Source organism: Aptenodytes forsteri, unplaced genomic scaffold (assembly GCF_000699145.1).
Source record: "Aptenodytes forsteri isolate BGI_AS27 unplaced genomic scaffold, ASM69914v1 Scaffold83, whole genome shotgun sequence".
Lineage (NCBI taxonomy): Eukaryota > Metazoa > Chordata > Aves > Sphenisciformes > Spheniscidae > Aptenodytes > Aptenodytes forsteri.
This window is the reverse complement of record NW_008795371.1, coordinates 6,318,031-6,325,949: the sequence shown is the minus strand read 5'-3', so window position 1 is coordinate 6,325,949 and position 7,919 is coordinate 6,318,031.

The window sequence follows — 7,919 nt, the reverse complement described above, 5'->3', positions numbered from 1 at the left end:
TATATATATATGGGGTTTTTTTATTTTTATATATATATATATATATATATATAAAAATCTGGTGGTTTATAACCCCTATCACCCTCTATCTAATTCTATTTGCCAAGCAGGTGATCCTGCCTTTGAGACTGGTAATGCTTAGAAAACCCAAACACCCTGAGCTCTGACCGAGCAGCCGTTGCTGAAAAGGCAGCTCAGTAACAAACAGAGCATTGCAGGGAAATTATCTCCGGATCTTTGCAAAGTCCTCTGGAAGAGTTCAGACACGAAGCTGTCTTAATTGATAGCGTGGCCACTTAGGGGAGCAGTATCCATAGAAACTCAGGGGCCTTGACAAGATGACAAACAATGCCGCGAGAGCCTAATAATAGCAGAAATAATGAGGTGTGGCCAAAAAAAACCAACAACAAGTGAGGCATCTTGTGGTATCGAATGGGTGGGCCCAGCCTAATGAAAGCCTGGCAGATAACGGTGACGGCTGGAGGAAGGCGAAGCACAATTGGAGGATGGAAAAAAAGAGTCGCCGAAGCCGGATGGGATTTCTGTCCTGGGGAAAAGCCCCGCAGCAGACGGTGCCATTGGGGACGTGGCCACGGGGCTCTGCTCTCTCTATACAGCCGTAAATCAGGAGCAGCATCACTGGGAGCATCTCAGGAGCATGGCAATGCTAGCGTAGAAGCCTGGTCGTGTTTTGGAAGAGTCACCCCATAGTATGGCCTTGGGGACAGCGCTTTGGCCGCTGGGGATGTCCAGCCAGGCTGGGACCCGGAGAGCCCTTGGGAACCGCGGCGGGTGGTCTCAGCCCCTTTTCAGAGCCTCTTGTCGGGCTTTAATCACCTCTTGACCCAACTACGGCTCCTTCTGCTCGGCGCGGGCAGAGCAATGCCACTCGCGGCACAACTTTCCCACGCGCTGCGGCATGCGGCGGGAGAGCCCATCGCCCACCAATTTGGGGCTGCGTCGTGCGCTGCTCCCTGGGCTCATTGTAGCACCATAACTCATTGTTCGAGGAGACCTGACCTTTTTCTTAATTAGCTTAAAACTGCACAATAAAAAAAAAAAGGGGGGTGGAAAAAAAAAAAGAAAAAACCCTCCGTAAAAGCCAGTCGCAAATCAAAAGAGGCAACAGTGAGAGCAAGCAATGTGTCACCACAAGTGTCCGAGTCAATGGAAACCTTGTTAGGTGGGGAACAAGGGTCTCCGCTAACAAGCTCTTATCTGTGTTTTTGTTTTCTATTGAAGGTGCATGTCATTAGGAGGAGTGTTAACAAGAGCTCTCAATAGCTTCATATGGCCAATGGCCTCTGAATATTCATGAAGGTGTGAACAGAATGTGGGAAAGCGGCGGAAGAAAGGGCAAGAAAAGCGGCTAGAGGGCTGATTGTGCCGGGAAGAAAGGACCCAGGGCTCTGTGGGAAAAAGGGATTCTGAATCCCTCAAACAAGAGCGTATTCCCCAGGCAAAACCTGTCCTTCAAGCTGCGTGGATGGTATTGATGGAGCGAAAGATGTGGGATTTTTCTGAGCAGCGCTGGCAGGGAACCAGCTTCTGTCATTTTAGGTAACAGTGGCCAGGTTTGGGTTTTTTTAAACGAAAATCACAGTGGCCAGTGGCTACTGTGATTTTAGTTTAAAAAAAACCCAAACCTGGAGACCTGAGTATGAGCAATGTAAAAACCAGACGTATTTTCCAGCCCTACTTCTGTCCATACAGCAGTACAAAGCGCCTCTTACCCAGCACGTCTCACCGGTCCTCCTGGGGATGAGCATCAACGCCCCGAGACCTACTGCAGCCTCGACCGCGGACGTTGCAACCTCATGGATGTTGCAACCTCAACACCCAGTGTTATCCTCAATATTAATGCACAAAACCCAGCAACCAGGCTGGCAGGGATGTGCTCCCTGCAGATGCCCATCGTTTCTCACTGGGGACGAGGCAGGCACCTATTTTTAGAGATGTGCAACCCTCCCTCCAGGCTTATTGGGTCCCAGGAGGGATCCAGAGGGTCATTTTTGCCGGATGCCCTACACTGAAGTGGGGATGTGCTCACAGGGGATGGAGAAGAGGGGAGGTAAAGGAGCACGCCCAGACACTGCTCTGGCACCGCTGTGCTCACCGTGCAGAGGGGAACAGCTCATCTGCACCCAGATACCTGCTGCCCAGCACCTGCCTCCCCACCCACACCTCCCGGCATTCCCACCCCTACAGAAACCCCAAATTTGCCTCCAGCAAGAACCCAGCAGGGCTGCCCATGGGGCCAGGCGGGGAAAGGAAAGAGCCTTTTCCCATAAAATACCTCTGTAGGTTTTGTAGCCACTGCTGCTCCATGATCACGGCACAGAGAGGCCGGGGATTTCAGCTGGGCTGTTTTAATGTGGAGCTCTCGCTCTGCTTGTTTTGGAGCAAAATCATACCGAGAGCTGCCTCTTCTTGAAAGGCTCCAATCCCGTGTGTCAGTCCCAGATAAATAGTTTTCATTCAACAAATCAATGAATAGAAACAAAGTACAGCAAAATAATGTCAAGTCATTTTACCGATAATGACAGCTGCTGGGCTGCACAGGAGAAAGGGAGAAGCAGGAAGGGGGTGCGGGGGAATAGATTAAAAAATGTAAAAAGCAACGAATCACAGCTGGGGGGAAAATCATAAAACTGCAAGCCACCACTGCTCCCACACAAATGTACACGGTATTTACTCATCTATTTCTAACGAAATTTAAAGTAGAATAGAAAAGGAAAAAGGAAGGGGGGGACGATGCAAGCAAATCGCCAAAATCATCCTCGTTAGAAAAGCAAAAGGGCTTTTTTTCCGGTGTGAAGACCCGATGCAGAGTGCAAAGCAGCGCGGCACCAAGTGCCCAGGGAGTGGGATGCTGCCTCAGCCCCGAGCCCCAGCCCCGCATCACCACCCTTGCCTCCCGCACGTTCCTAACTCGACGCTTTTTGGTCATTTGCTTGCTGTTGGTTTTCCTTATTAGACGAGCTCTGCGGCACTCCTAGCTTTGTTGATGGGAAAAGAAGCTAGGAAAAAAAACCCCAGGCTGAAAGGGGTTTTGCAAGTCTGGAGGAAAAAGGAGTTTTGGCTGTCCTGGGGCCGGGAGGACGGCAGGGACAGAGCAAATGGAGTTTTTGCTGAGCTGCAGATGAGGTGCTGCCAAACACTCACTTCACAACACACCCACCCGGCCACAAACGTGGGAAAAATTTCCTCGAGCTCAACACCTGCCCTGGAAATCACCTCATCCTCTGCCACGGACAACACGGTGGCATTAAGGGCTACAGGGTGATGTCTCTGACATCTCACCTGGGGTTCTCCACAGCCCCTCAGCCAAGCCCTGCTGCTGCCGAACTGCCCCAAAATAACCCAGATTCCCTCCCCACAGAGAGATGGGGCACATGCTTAAGACGATGCCCTGCAAAGTCCACCTTTTAAATCCCAAGCCATAGCTGTTCTTTGTTTGCTGCATGAAATCTCCCTCCCAGGCCAGCGCTTCGCATCCTGCCCCAGCTGGGCACCTTCCTCGGGTCTCACATTTCTGCAGGCTTTTGTTTGATTTTTAAGTTATGTTTTTCAGCAAAAAGCAGCTTGAAGTTAATAAACGGCTCCTTGCAGCTCCTGGAAGGGCTTCTCACGGACACGGCAATAAAACGGCCTTTGGTGAAAGCATGGACACTGCTGAGCAAAGCATTGAGAGCCAAGTCCAACACAAAATGCTGGTTCAAGGGGGTTTTTTGGCCTTTCCCTCACCGAGGATGCGTCAGGCAGCTCGGAGCCCACCGCCTCCTACCAGATCCCAAATGTGCAGACTAGCCCCAGCGGCACCTTGCATGGGGCAGGATTTGTCCCTGGAGGGTTGTGGGGTTTGCTTGGGGGGGGGAGGAATCACATGCACGAGGCTCCTGTGGGACGAGAGCCCCAGCATAACACTGGGGGGGATGCTGCCCGCTCCCCATCCTGCTGCAGACACACAGCACCGAGCTGATGTGCAGTATTGCTATCCTGCCCTTCTGAAAGCATCCCTGGAAAAAATACCTTTGTTTGAAGAAATGCGACCCTTGGAGAAAGCCACCTCCAAATGAGAAACCCTGGGAAGATGAGAGATACCAGAAACTCTGCGATTGCCAGGAGTGGTGTTGAGCTGGGAGGAAGCACCAGGAAGATGGTGATGTGGTTGGGAGGTTATCCAGCAGCTCCACGCCGTCCTTCCCGGGAGGCTGATCCAGCGCTGCTGTGGTGAGCGGGGACCTGAGCCTGGCACCTCCCGGGATGCAGCTGCATGGAGGCGGCCGCCTGGAGAGCTGGCTGCCCCGCAGCAGAAGACACCGAGTCTGCATGTGGGAGTTAAACTGTAACCTGGGTCAAGTTGTACAACAACGTGTCTATTTAGACAAAATTTTGCCTGGAAGACAACCTGGAGAAAGCATCCAGAGGCTCAAACCACTCTGTTTCCACTCCACTCCCGCAAGTTTGACTTTCTGTTTCAAACAAGCTTTAAATTTTCAACTAAAACACTGTCAAACACCACTGAAAAAGGCTTAATTCAAAGCGCAACATCTTAAGTTTTCCTCTTGCCAGGATTTTGCTTGCTGGAGCAGTCCTTTGCTGTTTGCTTTTAAAAGAGGAAATCCTGAAATTGGGAATTCCCTGGGAAATGCACAGCCCGGCTGGGGCCAGCCCAGTGGTGCCACGTGGGGAGCGAGTGGGGAAAGCTTGTGGGGCCAACGCACGATGGCTCATGCCTGTTCCGGGGAGCCCGAGTTAAACAGCACCGGTTTCTTCACAGGTCTGTTGGCAGGGGCAGCCTGGAGAATTAGAATAGTTTTTGTGTTGGAAGGGACCTCTAAAGGTCATCTAGTCGTGGGGCCAGCGCGCGAGGGGTCATGCCTGTTCCGGGGAGCCCGAGTTAAACAGCACCGGTTTCTTCACAGGTCTGTTGGCAGGGGCAGCCTGGAGAATCATAGAATAGTTTGTGTTGGAAGGGACCTCTAAAGGTCATCTAGTCCAACCCCCCTGCAATAAGCAGGGACATCTTCAACTAGATCAGGTTGCTCAGAGCCCCGTCCAACCTGACCTGGAATGTTTCCAGGCATGGGGCATCCACCACCTCTCTGGGCAACCTGGGCCAGTGTTTCACCACCCTCAGCGTCAAAAATTTCTTCCTTATATCTAGTCTAAATCTACCCCCCTTTAGTTTAAAGCCATTCCCCCTTGTCCTGTCGCCACAGACCCTGCTAAAAAGTTTGCCGCCATCTTTTTTATAAGCCCCCATCATCAGGAATGATCATCTTGAGAAAAGACTTGACACCGGGGAGGAAAAGGCAGCCCTTCAATCTCAGCCACCATTTGCAGCTTTATTGTTAATCCCATAAAGTGAAGAGAGTGTTTATTTTGCCCAGGCCATAAGTTCTTCCAGGAAAGATTTTCCCTTTACCCTGTCCGAGACTAGCACTATGACCCCAAACATTAAAAATAAACCATGACTTCAGCCCTGAAAGGACTTTGCTAAATCTTCACTCCTTTCTCTCGGGTCTCAGAAACCTCCGCAGGTGCAAGCACTAAGGATTGCAGACTGTGAACCTCATGCAGGAACAAGGCTCGGGCCAGACCACGCAGGGTGTGATGCCGAAAGCAGTCACCCGGCAGAGAGCAGCTTTTCCAGAGCAAATATCTTAACATCGCGAACCCCAAACCAGGACTCTGTGCTCTTATGCAGGAGGATTCAACTTGCACCAGCCAGAGCGAGCGAAGGTGCCCTCTTGCACTGAGGACCAATTTTGAGCATTGCTTCACAGACCAGCCACGAAAGCAGCACAGTCACGGCTGCTGGTACAGGATTTCAGGGTTGCTGCTGTGCTGTGACCACGTGAAGTTCAAGAGCAGCGTAGGGAAAACTCCGCTGTGCCTGAGGCCAGCACGGTGCAGAGCAGAGGTGAGCACTTTCCCTGACACCTGGGGTATTTTCTAGCTCCCTCCAGCAGCAAGCAACAGAAAGCACACATGCCCGCCAGCTCGCTGAATTGCAAATAAAACCCCCTTTTAAAACGTGGCAGAAAACATGTTTTGTTGCAGCCTGAAAAGGCTGTGAAGTGCTCCGGCTGCACCGATGCGGCGGGAGGGATGAGTCTCCATGGGAACCGCACAGTTATTCATCTCAAACAGGCGAGTGAGCAGCCTCGTAAGGTGACACGGCTGACATCTTGCGAGGGATGGGGAGAAACCGGCGCCGAAAAGCCCGACGAGTTGGCAGGGCGCTCGTGGCCGAAGGGCGACTTGCAATGCCGCAGCCGTTTGCTCCCACGGTTCCTTGTCTAGCGGCCGAGGTGGGGCTGGGACCGGGTCTGAGTGGGGGCCTCACCACTCCCCTGCCCGCAGCCACCATCGATGCCAGCAGATGGAGGTGCACAGGGGAGGGCAGGATCCCGCACCCCAACAGCCCCCCCCAGGCACTGACCCAGCCAGGGTGATGGGAAACAGATTTCCCTATTCCAAGGGAATAGGAACATTTTTTAAAAGATTCCTAGAATTCCAGAGGAAAAGAAGTGAAACCACGACACGAGGGAAGGGCTCTCCCAGCATCCTTGAGCTCGCTGTTCACAGCAGGGCTGCTGCTGCTGTAAGCCAGAGTGTGAGCATATGCCAGGACAAGCCCTTCCCTGCTACACCCCCTGCACACACGCACAGGCCCTTCCTGGCACCTTGGAGCATTTTGGGGGCCGCAGGCAAGCCAAGTGCCCTGAAAATGATGCCCATGAAAGCTAGGATGGGTCTTTCTACCCGGAGCATGTGGACAACTCCCCATCGACGATGCCAGCGCGACATTAGAGCTACAGGCAGGTGAAGCGGGTACAAGCACCCATCGTGCCTGGCCAGACCCCGCTGCCCCGCAGCAGCCTCACAGCAGTTCCCACACCAAAGCACCCAGGCGGTGGTGGGGCACCAATGTAATTTATGTCTGTATTTAGGGTGACAGAGACAGGACAAGCAGAGCTCACAGCCAGAAAAGTCTGGAATTTAAGTTAAAACCTCCTGGGCTGGTACATCCAAAGGGATTTTTGCTCTTTTCCTGCTGAACTCCTTTTGCAAACGCAGAAGAGCTCCCAGCAATGCCAAACGTCTTCCTGTAGGCTTGAGAACACAGAAACAGCCCAGCGCTGTTGGTGGCTCCTTTGGTACAGGGTGGGGCACAACAGTGGCTTTTGTGTCCCCCCTGCAAAATTCATTCAAAGCACACCAAGCCACGCACCTTCCCCAAAGACCACGACTGCTTTTTGGTGTAACCGGGGCCTTTCTTGTGTTTTAAAATCAAAGCGTGAGGGTTTTAATGGCTGCTTGCTCCTGTGCAAGGGGCAGCTACAGAGACAGGAAGACACAGAGCTCAGTGGAAGCTGTTCAACCCACCTGCTGAAATACCCCGAGAGTGGTTAAATGCGCTCAGGCCCTGGCAGCGGGTTTCTCGCAGGAATTTAGTCTTTTATATAAAGCTGGAGTCTGAGCACTATCTCTTAGCTCATCAGAAGAAAACAATCACCGTGTGTTGCGGTACTGAGGCCACTGCACCTTGCAAAGGGGGCCGGGTGCTGCAGCTCATGTTTCTCTTGATTGGAGTGTTTTGGACTCCGGGAACGCTCAGTTTCACGTCCCTCATGTGCCTGGAGAGAAGCGATGGGGAGGGCAGGGAAAAGGGCTGGGTCCCTGCAGCAGCTCTGCCCTGCTCCAGTCACCTCCATTACCCATCAGCAAGGCACCCAAACCCAGACCCTACTGGGGGGGGGGGGGTGGGAAGGCCCAGGGCAGGCCCGCCCCCTCATTTAGCTCATAGCTCATGTTTCTCTTGATTTTTGGACTCCGGGAACGCTCAGTTTCACGTCCCTCATGTGCCTGGAGAGAAGCGATGGGGAGGGCAGGGAAAAGGGCAGGGT